Source organism: Hippopotamus amphibius, chromosome 5 (assembly GCF_030028045.1).
Source record: "Hippopotamus amphibius kiboko isolate mHipAmp2 chromosome 5, mHipAmp2.hap2, whole genome shotgun sequence".
Lineage (NCBI taxonomy): Eukaryota > Metazoa > Chordata > Mammalia > Artiodactyla > Hippopotamidae > Hippopotamus > Hippopotamus amphibius.
The window spans coordinates 33,747,631-33,762,394 of NC_080190.1; the positions used below are offsets into that span (position 1 = coordinate 33,747,631).

The window sequence follows — 14,764 nt, forward strand, 5'->3', positions numbered from 1 at the left end:
TCTCGGCCTACAAAGCTCTTCTTTCCCTGTCTCTTGCCATGGCTGGGGTATTCTCACCAGTGAGAGCTCAGATCAGATAGCATTGCTCAACTGAGGACAGCGCTGACTACTTAACTTTTGTCCCATGAGCAAAAACTACTTTCAATCTGTAATTATCTTATTTATCCTGTCCAAGGGGCAGGAATATTGCCTGACTCGTTTATTGTCAAGATTTTCTTGTGCTTGATTCAGCGGCATATATACTAAAATTGGAATGATACAGAGAAGATTAGCATGGCCCTCACGCAAGGATGACACAAATTTGTGAAGCGTTCCATATTTGGGGGAGGGATAAACTAGGAGTTTGGGATTAACATATACACACTACTATATATAGAATAGAAAACCAACAAGGACCTACTGTATAGCACAGGGAACTATACTCAATACTTTGTAATAACTTATAAAGGGAAAAGATTCTTAAGAATCTCTATGTATAACTGAATTGCTTTGCTGTAATCTGAAACTAACACAACATTGTTAAATAACTATATTTCAATTTAAAAAAGAAAAGAAAGATTTTCTTGGGGGGCCCCCAAATCAGAACAGGTATCTTGTGGAGGTATCTTGTTTTAGGAATGTATGGGGAAAAAGGAGGGTACGACCACCTTTGGGAGAAAGAAAAGCATATCCCGGCGGAACAAAGTATGAAGTCACTGTGACTCATTTAAAGTGGGTGTGCTTTATTATTATTTTTTTTATATAAGAGAGCTAAAAATCATTTTGCTATTTTTCAATAATTTTATTCTATTTTAAGAGCTTTGTGTCATTCAGAGAACTTGGAAACTACATTCTCCCTCCTACTGAATCTGTGGAGTAGGTGGAAGAACTATAAAAAGCTCCCAGAGATCCACTTTCTCCTGCCAATGAGTGTGGAAGGGCGACAGCGGGGCAATAGGACCAGCGGTGAGCAGTGTTTGGAATGTAGGAGCCACCTGACCATTGAGCATCTTGGAAGCTTCAGTGGCGTTCAGGTCCTGAGGTTGTGGCACTGGGCCTGGCCCCAGCCCCAGTGGGATTTGCTCTGAGAAATAGGGAAGTGCTTTCCAGGGTCAAAACAGGAGTGCATTTTGTATGTGTTAAAGTCATCTTAAAGTAATAAACACAGTGTGATTAAAAAAATTGCACAAAAAGGAAAGATAGTTGTTGTGAGTTGTTTCTTTCCCTAATTGGTTAGCCTCAAGGCCAGTTGGGTATTGATTTTTCTCCCCTGGACTGTCTGGGTTTGTGGATAGAGTTGTTGCAATTTGTGAGGGAGGAGAGTCTCCCATGAACCCAGGAAGAAAGTTGGGCCTTGTACTCAGAACAAGGAGAGAGACAGGAGAGCAGCTGGGTGAGGTCACGTTACCTTCAGTGGACATTCCTGTGTGCCCGGCTTTGGAGGGGGGTGTGCGGAGGGGGTAGAGCCAGGAGCTAGGTGAGTGGCATGGGCAGGGTGCACCAGGGTCACGCCGTTAGGTGGAGTGAGGGCAGAGGTTAGGGCAGAGGCCGAAACCAGAAGTCCAGGTGGTGGTCGGGGACCCAGAAGTTTAGAGGAGCTGAAGAGTCATAGGAAAGAGCTCTGGCATCAGGCAGTCCAGAAATTTGAAGCTGTGTCATGCCATGCCTCATAACCAGAATTATGATGAGATTCCTGGTGAGATAGAAACCAGGCCCCACTGTCTCTCTAAGGCGGACTGCAGGTGCTTTGAGCGTCACATTGAGGGTTAGGGTCTGATAGGAACCTCAGATTGCACATCTTGGCTCTTTTCTTCTCTCCTCGTCAGCTGGTAAACTTTTCCATGCTGACTTTGGCCTTTGCACATGAACTTGACCTTGGGAGGCCAACTAGATTAGTGCTTTACCAATACTAGACTAGCCTTCTGAGCAGGGTCCTTTGTAGTGCACTAAATTAGTGGACTAATTAGTAGATGCTTAGATTCCAGAGGCCAGTGGCAAGACTGAGTAGTTAGGGAATGGGTTGACTTGGTCATCTTTTAGCTAGAAAGCATGAAATTGGAAGTATATTTTGAAGGAACCTAAAGGGTTCGAAGTCGCTATTGGGATACAGTGATCTCCAGTTAAGCAAACAAAAGAGCTTAAACAACAACAAAAATACAAAACAAATGTTAACATGGATTCTTGTCCATACGTATAGGTTAGTGGGAAAACAATATAAAAATAAGTGATTTGTGCTCTGAAGGCGAGATACATGTAGTTATGAGAACGTGTATCCAGAGGGGCTCCCGTTGGTCCAGAGCTGGTTGGATGGTCTGGATTGATGTTGAGTAGGAATGAAGTGACCAGGGTTACTTTCACAACATCCAGGATTGTTCTATGTTCTTGGGATGGGCTAGAGATGAGGATGTAGATGAGGAAGGTGATGGTTCAGGGTATTTGGCAGGGCCTTGAGCAACTCTTGTGATATCTTTTGGAGGGTTGGATCAGAGAGAGGTCTTATTTTAGGCAAGGATGTAATGGTACTGCAAGAAATACTGGATTGCTTCCCCACCAGAAGGGATAAATTAGTATCTTGTGCTTTTCCTAGACTTCCTGCCCAACCTGTGCTCTTCCAAATTTGCATTATGGCTGAAGTGGAGGGCCCTTTGGTTGAAGGGGATGCTTGAGTGTCTCCTTGTTCTGATGAAGAATACTGTGGATTGCTGCTGGACCCTGCAATCAGGAAGGCAGACCTCGGTTAGCCATGGGTTTCTCGGTGCCGGGCTGTCTGAAGGTCACCTGGTAGCATCTGGTGATGTAAGGGAAGAGCTCTCTAGGTTGGTCCACTCCGGGAACCGGCTTACTCTGATCTGTCATCCTTGTGGCACACGGCATTTACTTTGCCATTCTTGGCTTCAGATTGATCAGAAGTGGAAATCTGGGAAGGGAAATGCTCAGCCAGCTCGGCAGGTTTCCAGGCTTTTCGTTGATCTGCAGTGTCCTGCTCTTTGGTGGGCAGTAAGGACTTGATCAGAGTGCTGTGTGCCTTGGAGCTGTTCCTCGAAGGCCACTTTGGTGACCAGAGGCTCCCAGACCCTTTGCTTTGCCAGGGTGGCCTGCACAGGTGTACAAGGGCTCAGATCCGCTGAGACTGGACAGCTCCAGTAGGTCTTCTGGACGCTCTGGCATTGGGTCGTAGTATACAGGAACTGGGGCAGAGAGGGAGGCTGGTGTCACTTACCCAGTTGTCATCCTGGCTGCTGGCATTCTATTTTTATTTAAAATCAAAAGTAGTTAAGTGATGGTTGTGACAGTGTGATGTAGGGAGTGGGTAAACATACTAAGGATGTACCTGGATCCTTGAATCCTGCCAGAAAGATGCTGAACTAATGACCTTGAGATTGTTCTGGAGGGTGAAAGATTGTTTTGGAAAAAGGTGAAAGATACCCTATTCCTTCTTTTTATTTATTTATTTTTTGGCCACGCAGTGTGGCTTGTGGGTTCTTAGTTCCCTTACCAGGGATCGAACCCACACCCTCTGTAGTGAAAGTGCAGTCCTAGCCACTGGACTGCCAGAGAATTCGCAAGATACCCTTTTCCAAATAAGTATCAGAGTCTGGGTATCAGAATCACCTGAATAATTCCTGGGCCTCCAAACCAGAAATTCTGATTTAATAGGTCTGAGGCCCAAGAAACGTCTAGTTTTCCAGGTGATTCTAATTTTCAGCCAGATTTGGGTACCTAACCACCAGTTACAGATCCAGGGATGCTTCCTTGTTTCCTCGAACAGACCTTGACCCTGAACCCTAACCATGGCTACGTATTTAGTCTTCACTCCTCTTTATGACCCTTTCCTAAGGCTTGTCTTTCAGGGATGCTGCCCTCTGGCTTTGCCTTACCCCCAGATCAGGGCTGGAGGCTCCTCCCTTTCTTATCCATGAAGAAAAGGAGAACTCCACCTGGGCATTTTGACGGGCAGATATTCTGGAACATTTTCTCACAAAACTTGCTGCTTGAGGCTGGGCTGCATAGTAGATTCTGGCTGGTGGAGGTCCAGGTCCTAAGGTGGAGGCAGGACCGTCCTGTGATGGCACAGGGAGAAATCTGTTTACTGTCTGCTCAGGTACCGTGGAAGTTCTGGAAGTGGTGGAAGGCTCAGTGTTTCTACCCCCATGTTTCTTGGGTCCTGCGGACTCTGGGACAGCATTGGTTGCCCTGAGGGAGTGACAGGTGACCATTGCCAGGCAGCAGGGCTGAATTGGTGGCATTTTTTTTTTTTTTTCAGTCCGGGTCTTTTATTTTCTTTACACCCATCATGCCATGAATTCATAGGGAACAAATTCCAACAGTTCAGGCTCCTTTCCATTGGTTCTCACAAAGTGTGCTTCTCCGGGTGGAGCAGGCTGGCGCTTCAGCTGAACCCAAGTACCTTTCTCTTTGGCTTCCTTCTTTTTCTGATCATTTTCCTTCACCCATTTCAGGAAGCTCTCTCGACTCTTAGAGTGCTTACTATGCTCAATACATTAATTCTCTTGGCAAGAATCTTGCCGTTAAGTTGTTTGTTTACAACCATGCCAACAGCATGCTGGCATTGTAGACTCTTCCAGTTTTGCCGTGGAGACACTCGTGGGGCATTCCTGTTTGAACAGTGCCCATTCCTTTGATAACTACAGCATCACCTTTCTTGTTGATTTGCATGTATGTGGCCAAAACTCCACGTTTTCTGAAAGGCCTAGAGGACATGTAGCAGGTGCTCCTCCTCTTTCCCTCTGTGTCGGTCATTTTGGTGAATTACTGGAAGATGGAGGTTCCGACCGAAAGGCTTGGTGGCATTGTTGATGTGGGCACTGGGCACGATCCACCTGCAAGCGTGCACGTGTGGGGCTGTGTACCAGGTCTCGGCGGATGCTGGGTCAGGTGGCATAAGGCGGGGGTTTTTAAGACCCATAAGGTGATACAAGACTAAATCTGGACAAGGCTAAATTGAGGGGCTGTTCATGTTTTTTGCTTTTGCCCATGCTGTCCCTGTTCTTCCCTCCTTCCCTCTGTTCGCCCCCTGCCTGCTTTAGGCTTTCCTCTGGCCTCTTTCTGTACTGGGAAGCATCCCTTCACCTCAGCTGCACTAAAAGCCCCTGCTCAGGGCTCTCATAGCACCTGTGCCTACTCAGATCTTTACGTTTACCCATCATTTTAGAATTCTTTGAGCACCTGAATCTTTTACCCAGACATGGCCACTTAGGGGCAAGGACTAGGTCTGTTCATCTTTGCGTATCCATCACCTTGCACACTGCCTGGCGTGTAATAGGGTTCAGTAAATACCCGCTGAGTGAATGAATCAATACATCCTTTGAGGGGATGATATAAATAACTCCCTCCACGACCTTATAGTTGAACACTGTTCATTTATTACAGTGCTGGTACCTGTACATAAGCTTATTGATAGCCTTGTATTCAAGATGCATATTAAGGGACATTCTTCTAGCATAAAGAGTGTTTCAGACAGTTTGGAATGTTAACTGAGCACATTTGAAGTAGCAGATTTATGCTATTTGTGAGAACTACTTCCGTACTTAAAGCAGCAAAATTTTATTGAAAATGTCAAGTTAGGAAACAAGCCCTTAGGGAACTTGATATAGCTTTTATATTCTTTGGCAAATGAAGGGATGGCAAGCATTTTAGTACAGAGTAGGTACTAAAGGATACTTCAACTGTATTTCCTTGAATTGAGTATTTAGCTTTATGGGAAACACACACATATGTGTGTGTATGTATACATATATACATAAAATTTGCTTTTTGCTTTGTAATATAAGGCCACTGTGCGATGGGGCATAGTGAAAGTCCTGGACTGGACCTAGGGTCTAGAGGCAGAGCCAGTTCTAACTGTGGGAGCGGGTAAGTCAGTTTCCTGCTTACACTTGTATAAAATGGGAGTGTTGTTCTTGTTCAGGGATTGCAAATGTCTACAGGAGGGAGGTTGCTAACTTAAGTTATTGTATGTGCTATACGATTTCTTTTCCTCTTAAAACTCAGCCCCTTTTTTGTGTTCCCACTTTTGTTAGATTAACAGGTAGAGGGAAATATTTCTGTACCCCGAACAGAATAACGCAAGGATGATGATCACCACAGCTTTTCTCTGTGTTGAAACGATAGGGAGTGGTAGGGACTGTGGCATATTGGAATAGCCACGCCTGCCTGTGAAGGGCAGCTGCTGCTTAGCACCAGCTGATCATCTTTAGACATGAACATGGGCCATGTTGCCAGATCTTCTTTTTTATAAAGAGAAGCCAGAGGTCTGGGTTTTTATGGGACATCTCTCCCTCTCTTTTTAAAGATTATTTATTTTATTTATTTCTTTGGTTGTGCTGGGTCTTGGTTGCAGCAGGCATGCTCCTTAGTTGTGGCCTGTGCGCTCCTTAATTGAGGCTGATGGGCTCCTCAGTTGTGGCCAGCAGGCTCCTCAGTTGTAGCCAGCGGGCTCCTTAGTTGTGGTATGCATGTGGAATCTAGTTCCCCAACCAGGGATCGAACCTGGGCCTCCTGCATTGGGAGCGTGGAGTCTTAACCACTGCGCCACCAGGGAAGTCTCCCTACGTGACAGCCCTTGATTTTTAAGTTTTGGCTCAAATTTTCTAGGCATATCCTGCAGATTAATATAATACCTCTACAGGCTAGACGTGACCCACTCGGCATCTGTTATAGATGATCTCTAGATCTTCTTTCTGCCCACTATCCATTGATTCTAATGGGACCATTTCAGCCAATGAACTGAAGATTCTGCCTCTACTAGGGGAAATCAGAGTAAGAAGGAAGTGGGGCTGGAAGATGAGGAGGGAGGCTTGGAGTCTAAACAGGGTGCCTGGCAATTGGTATTTGGATGGCCTCCTTGGAGAGAGGCCACAGAGTGCCTGATTCACAGCAGATGTCTTGTATGTTTGTCATTTGCAGGAGTGGCATTTGTTGGAAGAGTTTGTGAGACCGTCTCTCTGCCCAGAGCTCCAGGACCAATGCACCTTTCCAGCACCTTAAACCACTGGTGAATATGTGTATGTGTGTGTGTGTGTTTGCTGCTGCTGCAGTAAAGGGACATGTTTTCAGTGGACTGTAGAATGTGATTTTCAGAGAACCACATTGTCCTTTCTGTTATAGAAGGAAGGACACTGGGATGGGCCTAGGCATGTCTGGGTTCTGGTACCTTCTTGGTTCTGCTACTTATTGTGGGATCTTAGGTGCATTGTTTGACTTCCCTGGGCCCCCAGACAGAGAAATGAACCCCACCCTGCTGAAAGATTAAGTGAGAATGCTTCCAAAGGAATAAAGTGCTAAGCAAATGTAGAGAAATCCTATTTGGCTCTGAGATGTAGAGCTGGGCAATTCTGTGCTAACAAATTGAGATGTGAACACATATGTTGGAAACATGGATCTTAAATACCTATTTTGAGTCCTCCAGAGTGGTTCTTCAGGAGATTTGCATTTTCATTTTTTTCCTTCCTATCACTCCAGCTGCCATTTTTTAGAAAGATAAATTAACTATGTTTCACAATTACCTTCGTTTTTATTTGCGATCAGATAGTTTCACAGTTAACAAATATTCTTCCTTTTTCCTGAAACTTAATTACTCATCACAGCAGGTAAATGCCTTGTATCTGTGTCAGCTGAAAGAGGCAAAAATATGTCCTTAACACCAGCATGTTCCAGTGCTGAGAGTGCTTTGAGGCGTGCTAGCTAGTTGATGGTGAAAGTCTCACGTGAGGACTGAGGGGAGGACGCTGAGCCAGGGAGGCGGTATGACCTGTGCGTCTTGAGTCCAGATGCTCTTTGATAGAGAAGCTGGCTTGTTTGCTGCTGGCTGGCTTGTTTGCTGCTGACTGCCGGGCCTGCTCCCATCATGTGCACCAGGTGCTCTTAGGACCCAGTGAGATGTGTTCTGGTGACATGGCCACCTGGGGAGCTTGCAGGGTGCTTTGGTGGGGCAGGAAGGAAGGCAGTCAGTCAGGCCCCAGGGTTAGGGACCCAGCTCAGGCATGGGAGGCTGAGTGTCCCCATTTCTATGTCTAAAGGGATACAGTAGACGTTCAGGGTCCCTAAATCAGAGTCCCATCTGTTAGGAAGAGCTCTGTGGTGGGAGTCCTCAGGGAAGCAGATGGTCTCAGGTGGGTGGGGCACCGCAGCCATTTGGTAGATATGTATGAATTCCTACTCTGTGCCAAGGCACACCGGTCTGGGCGCTGGGGACCTGGTGGTCACAGACAGACTGGAGCTTAGATTCGAGTGGGGTGACAAACAAGAACGTGACCTCCACAAGGGCAGTGATCTTTGCTTATTCACTGCCGTCTTCCCAGCTCCTAGAAGAGCACCTTGCATGTAGATGTGGTGGGTGCTCGCTAAATATTGTTTTGTGAATGAAGGAAATAACTAAATAGATAATATAATTTCAGGTGATAATAAGTGCTATATAAAAAAGTGAGGGGTTCTTTTTGAAAGAGATCTGAGAAGACTTCTGTGTGTGCGAGGCAGGTGGGTAGAAATTTTGTGCAGAGAGCTGGATGGAGTGCAGGCGTCTGGGGGAGAAGTGGTTAGCAGAGGGAAGAGCAAGCAAAACGAAAGGCCTCTGGCGTAGGCTGAGCTTGGCGTGATAGAGGAACAGGAAGGCAGCCAGTTTGGCTGGCCTTGAGCTGGGGGGTAGTTTTTTGGGGAGGGAGAGCGATATGAAGTGAGATCAGTGGTAGGAGGGAGCCAGATGTTGTGGGCATGTTGAGTTTAGGTTTACTCCAGAACCCAGGGTATGATTGGATACCTTTTGAGAAGTTTGAGTAGAATAGCGATGTGATCTTTGAGCTTTAAAATTATTTCTCTGAGTCCTGAATGGAGGATAGGCTTTAGAGGCAAGAACAGGATCAGTGTGACCTGTAGGAGGCCCTTCCAGTCTGGGCGAGAGATGAGGGTGTGGCTTAGATTAGCTGGCGGTTATGAGATGATGTGAGCTGGTCAAGCTCAGGGTATATTTTGAAGGTAGAGCCTGCTGAATTGGGTGTGTGGTGTGAGCAAAAACAAAAATCAAGAATAAGTCCAGTGTTTTTGGCTGGGTGAATGATATTGCTGTTTACTGAGATGGGGAACAAAGAGGGAGGTTTGGGGAGGACTCTGAGAGTTCCGTTTGGGCACAGTGAGATGCCCATTCGGTATTCTTATAGAAATTTGAGTTGGCTGGAGCTGGAACTGGTACCTTTGAGAGCCAGCAGCATGTAGATGGTATTTGAAGCTATGAGACTAGGTGAGATCACTCAGGGAGAAAAAGGAGGGATAGGTAGGATTTGGACAAAGAAAAGAAAGGCAAAGAGTGGATGTTCCATATAAAATGCCTACTAAGGAGTAAATGAAGACATGCTAATGAATAAGGGATAATTTCGTGTAATGCAAATGTAAATTATTCAAGTGAGATGATATGACAGTAGTAATAAAGCCTCACCTTATGTTAAAAAAAAAATGGAAATACTGTGACCCCCCCCAAATCAAGAAAATTAGTTTTAGAATTGCATGATTTAAAATCTGGCCAGCTGAGTGAATTATAAACTGCATTTATGCAGTTGGCACATGGCTGTCTTTGGCTGGCAAGCAGAAGGATCCAGCATCTTTTGCCAATAATCGCCTGTGAGCAACACTGTTCTTTATATGCACTAGAACTTCTGTAAGCCATTTTGATGAAGTTTAATTCACCATTAATACGTTTCAGATTGTTTTCATTCTCTGATCATATTCAAAAGTTCACTAAATGAAGTCAGTAATTTTGCAGTGAAAGTTGTGATATAATTTGCAGGACCACAGTTTAGGAAACATTTTGGATATCTTTAGAATACCAAGGATAAATGCTACAAGATAATAAGGCAGCAAAAATAGACAGTGATGGTTGTAGTAGACATATGTGTTTCAAGACCACCCATACCCCTTAACCATCATCCAATGATAGGAGAAAATCATATTTTGAACATACACATTTTCATCTCTTTGTGGGCCTCTGGCATAAAATACAGCTCCTCTGTATTGGTTTTGTCCAATTCCCAGAGAAAATGCCCCACTGAGCTTCCTGTATATTCTCACTGGGCTCCTTGGTTTTTCCATCTTCAGGTTACCTGGTGAGTCTCTTCAGTCTGGTTATCTCCAGCCCCCATAGACACTTTTGCCCCCATCTTACAGTTACCAACTCAAAGCCCACCCGCCTCCTCCCTCTTGCTAGGCTTCAGGCTCCACCATCTCTGACTGCCCTCTGAGCCTCAGGTTAGCCTCCCCAGAGGCTTTTGAACATCCTCAAGATTCTCTTCTTTGAAAACATTTCCATTTTTTCTCCAGACCCCTGGTTTTTTTTCCAGGCCTTTTGTGGAAATGACAAAAGAATGGGAAAGCAGTGCAGCTGCCGAGGACGGTGGGATAAGCAGCGTTCTAAAATGTGCTGATTCAGATTGCCTGGGCTAGGGGCAGCCCCAGCTTGCTTTTCCATGTGTCTCTAGACCCTTGTGTTTCAGTGAAAATATTCTCAATGAGACTTCTGGAACATCTAATCTCTGGAAAATGAGCACTGACTGTGTCGTGCTCTATATCTGAAACCACTGATTTATGGCAAAGTGAAGGTTTCAGTGGAATGTTCATGACAGTTGACACCAACCCTGGTTTTCATTTGTCATCTTTTCTCAGAGTGGAACCCAAGTAAGATTAAAAAGAGTGAAACGGACTGCCAGTCATAGTGGGGAGGATTTCTCCTGTTTCCTTTTTAGGAAGTGATTTCAGGGATGAGAAAAAAATTTTTGGTACCTTCCCATGTCTCCGGAGACTTAAGAGTGGTGGGGCATTTTAAAAAATGCTAGAATCTTTCTTAAATCTAAAAAAAAAAAAAAAAAAAAAAAGGGCCAGGTGTGCAGAATAGTGCTTCATTGCTTTTGTGCATGTGGACCTTCTCAGGAGGGGCTGCTGGAGATGAGTAACATTGTTGGGGAGGGGGTGGGGTGGACAGTGGTATGGGAAGGAAACTTACTTTTCACTCTGTACCCTTTTGTCCTAAATTTTTTTGTATCATGTTTATGTGTTACCTTTAAAAAGAATAATAGTACCCCTTCTAGGCACAATAAATGATCTAGAAATATTTAAAGTTCCTTCACTACTTGGTTTCATCAGTACTCTTGCTGGTCGGGTCTGTCGACCAAGGTCATTGCCCGTTCAGTCTCCATTGCCTTCGTTTGTTCTGAGGCTTCATGTTCATCAGCAACTTGGGACTAGGCTTCGGGAAGAAATTTTCCTTTACTCTTCTAGGTTCTTCTGGCTGGTCTAAAAATGAAATTGACATGAGACAGATTAACAGGAGAAAACCAAACAAAAGTGTAACAACATGAATACATAGGAGAGACCCAGGAAAACTGAGTAACTCCCCCAAGTGGCCAACGCCCTTGCTTTCAGTACCATCCTCAGTTAAAGATAAAAGAGGATGAGGGCCAGTTGTGGGAGATGACCAGGAAAAGCATTGTAAGTTAGGGTAAGGTTGTTTTGTAGATTCGTTGTCATCTCCATTGATAAGGATTTCTAGAGATCTGGTCATTCTCCTCTTCCTGGGACAGCCAGGGAGACACCCTTTTACAAATGAAGATTTCCCTGATAAATGTTTCTTTTAAAAGGGTAACTTTTATTTGGTTTTCAGAATTCTTCCCATGTCTGCTATTTCTTAGAAATGGTAACCAGCTTAAAATAATTAATATGCCAAAGAGATATGTTTTGGGGTGGCAAATTCTGTTCCCTTACACCCTTTTTGAGTTTCTCATCTTTGCATGTTATGGAAATGTCAATCAGGCCAATTTTGTTCCTCTTTCCCTTCTTTCAAAAAGGATTTAAGGCTATTTCTGGCCAACACTTCATTCAGCTACTTTAGACAAATGTAGATTCAAATGAGGTGTAGTTGGCATGAGTTGAGCCACAAATTATGTCCAACTGGCCATCTCCCTGCTGTCCTTCAGAGCAAAGTTTTACTGCATTGTGGAGCAGGACATGGGATTTGGAATCCGTTGTGGTTGATAGTTCCTAACCCCAGAGTTCAGTCAAGTTAAAATGATCACCCCAGACCCTTTCTCCTTATGTTAAGAGTGTCAGGTACTGTCAGAGAATGTTCAAAATGGAAATTGCATAAGTTGTAACTTTCTCTGAAAGTGAAAGCTAGAATTCGGTGTCTAGAACCACTGTGCTGATGACCACACTGTTTGGAGTGTGTGCTGTTTGGGGGGTCAGTTTCTGCAGGGGTCATGGTCTTAAAGGATCTCCCTGGGCTGCCGTATTGGTTTGTGTTACCAGAGGTTCTATAAAGCTGCTTTCCTGCCAACACTTTTGTGTCCTACAAATACATGACGTTCGTTCCATGCAGCACTGATATTTCTTAGGTATGTGATGTTTCTCTAAGAGATTTACACATTTGATTTTATACTTTTAAAACAAACAGGAAGTTATATCACATTTGCCAGCCAACCATCTGTAAAAACAGTATACTTTCTCCTTTTCTATCTAGTCACTACAAACAACAATGAGATACTTTTTTTTGCCCCCCCCCCCCCGCCCCCCGCCACTGCCTCTCCCCCAGGTTTGAGGAAGTAGATGTTAGATTGTGCTTGGGGATGCCACTAAAACAAAGCGATCAGCATCATCTCCAGTGATTACTGAATGTCATGGGAAGAAATCATTCTGATTGCTCCATTGACTAATTCAGACTAGGCACCACCTGATACCTACTCCACAGCAGTGCCCTCATCCTGCGGTCTCCTTATCAACATAGAGATGAGTCACTTTGTTTTCCTCAAAGAGATTTTCTCTGCAGTCTGCTGATTATGGCAGTGATTTAAAAAAAAAAAAAAAAAAAGCTTCCTGCAGAGGTATGCTTGAAAAAAACTGCATTATTTATTCTTGAACTTGCGCAATTGAACTTTCACTGTTATAATCATGTATTGGTTCTTGGGCTTTTTGTGGGTGGGGAGGGTCAAGAAACCCTCTAAGGTGCATATGCACCTAAATAATTTGCATAGATAATACTTTTACATTTTCAGGAGGTGACATTCCCCTACCCACTATCATGCCTTCTAACTTAGTCACACAAACTATTAGCATACTGTTATATAAGTGGCTGCGTCTGGATAGCTCTAGGTGGAATTTCTGATTAGAGAAAAAGTTTAGGGAGAATTGCTGTGCCTAAAGCAGCCTAACTTCAGTGAAATTTGAAACTTCTGGAATTGTCCCAACATGGACTAAAAAAGCTGGAAATACTTTTATATGAATTGCTATTGTTTTAATAAAAAAGAAAGTAGAGGTACCTTTGCCCTTCTTGCTTTCTGACAGCTAATTTCAATTTTTTTTTTTCAAATTTATGTAGTCCCCCACCCTCGTTCCTTTTGGGCAAGAGAAAAGTTATTATAGGGAAATATAGGTTTTAAAAAAGAATATATAGAGGTCAACCTTTATTTTCCAATAAATGTATATTTCTAGACGATGAATTTGCTCCCTGAATTAATCATGTTTGTAGCACTTTGTCCTTCAAACTAGCTGCCCATAAAACAGCAGTGTTTTAAAAGTTTTTGAATTAAGTGGGCAAAATTTCCAAAGTCAGGAAATTTCTAGCTGGTCTTGACAATTAGCCATCTAGCAGTATTGGGCCATATTCTTGCGTGGACTAGCGTGGGCTGGAGTGGAACAGCCCTTAATCTCATCACGTGGGGGCCTTGGAGTCCCAATTTGCTGCAGTCCCCACACCATCCTTTGTTATCTGGCTGGCCTCCTCAGGCTATTGGTTTTGTAACCCCTGGCTTTCAGTATCCGTTTAAAATCTTATCGACAAATCAAGGGATCTTGTGGTTCAGCAAAACATCACTTTGGTATCCCCCTTTTTAAATAATGGAAACTACATTTAAAATGATAGAAAAATAGTTGGCAGTGGAGTGAAACAAATGGTTTGGTTTTTTTTCCCCTTGGAGAGATATGTGAGTTTTTAAACAAGAGGGGAAGGAAAGAAAGCAATAATGTAATTTTTTTAGTATTCTTTACAGATATCAAATCATTGTATTAGTTTTGAAACATATCGTGTACTCTGTATAATGCGGTTTGCTCATAAAATTACCATGTTGGGAACATTTATACAAATCTACTAATCACATTTGCCCTTAAATAGTTCCAGTTTTTGTTTTTTTTTTTTCTTTCAAATAGAACCGAACTACTGAACTGGAAGGAGGTTGAACATTTCTTACTCTCCCTTTTTATAGTAAGCAGACAAAAATATAAAACCGGTTGACAGAAGCCACTGATGTTTTAGTGAAGCAGAGTTGTTAGTTTTTTGAGTCCTGGTACCTTCCAAAGTATTCAGTAGATTATAAGAAAGGAGCTTCATACAAACAAAAGCCAACAAACCATTCTAAAACTTTAATAACCATGTGAATTTAATCTAAATCATTCCCACTTTACGAGGTGTTGTGATCATTTTGTTTCTAATAACGCATTTGTCCTCCTAAAATCATTCTTGTAAACTTCTGAAAACTAAATGCTGGCTAGAATGGAGACAGCCTCTTGGTTCTTTTTCATTTTTAGCTGCTTGGCTTTAGGGTGAAAGATCATTGTAGATTCTTGGTCTGCTGGACTGTCCGAAGAGGAGACAGGAGTACTTACTCTGGCCACCTGCTGGGCCCTGACTTGCCACCTACCCCAGGACAATCCACCCTCCCCAGCCTTCGTTTGTTTCTTATATAGAATGAGATCATGTTTGGGTTTCACTCAAACTCTAACAGTCTAGAATTCT

The 14,764-nt window shown here is 43.6% G+C and overlaps 1 protein-coding gene, 1 non-coding gene and 1 pseudogene across 2 annotated transcripts in view; 2 read left to right on the plus strand and 1 right to left on the minus strand.

The window, feature by feature from the left end:
* The window catches only part of SORBS1 (sorbin and SH3 domain containing 1), a 221,969-nt gene that overhangs the window by 52,609 nt on the left and 154,596 nt on the right, over positions 1 to 14,764 (plus strand). Inside the window, exon 2 of the mRNA XM_057734708.1 lies at positions 6,907 to 6,994. The gene's annotated coding sequence lies outside the window, so the exon portion shown is untranslated. The remainder of the gene's footprint in view (positions 1 to 6,906; positions 6,995 to 14,764) is intronic.
* On the plus strand, positions 219 to 323 carry LOC130854671 (U6 spliceosomal RNA). Its single transcript, XR_009054120.1, has one exon. It is a non-coding gene; the product is annotated as a U6 spliceosomal RNA (small nuclear RNA).
* LOC130853217 (60S ribosomal protein L21-like) lies at positions 4,272 to 4,743 on the minus strand (annotated as a pseudogene).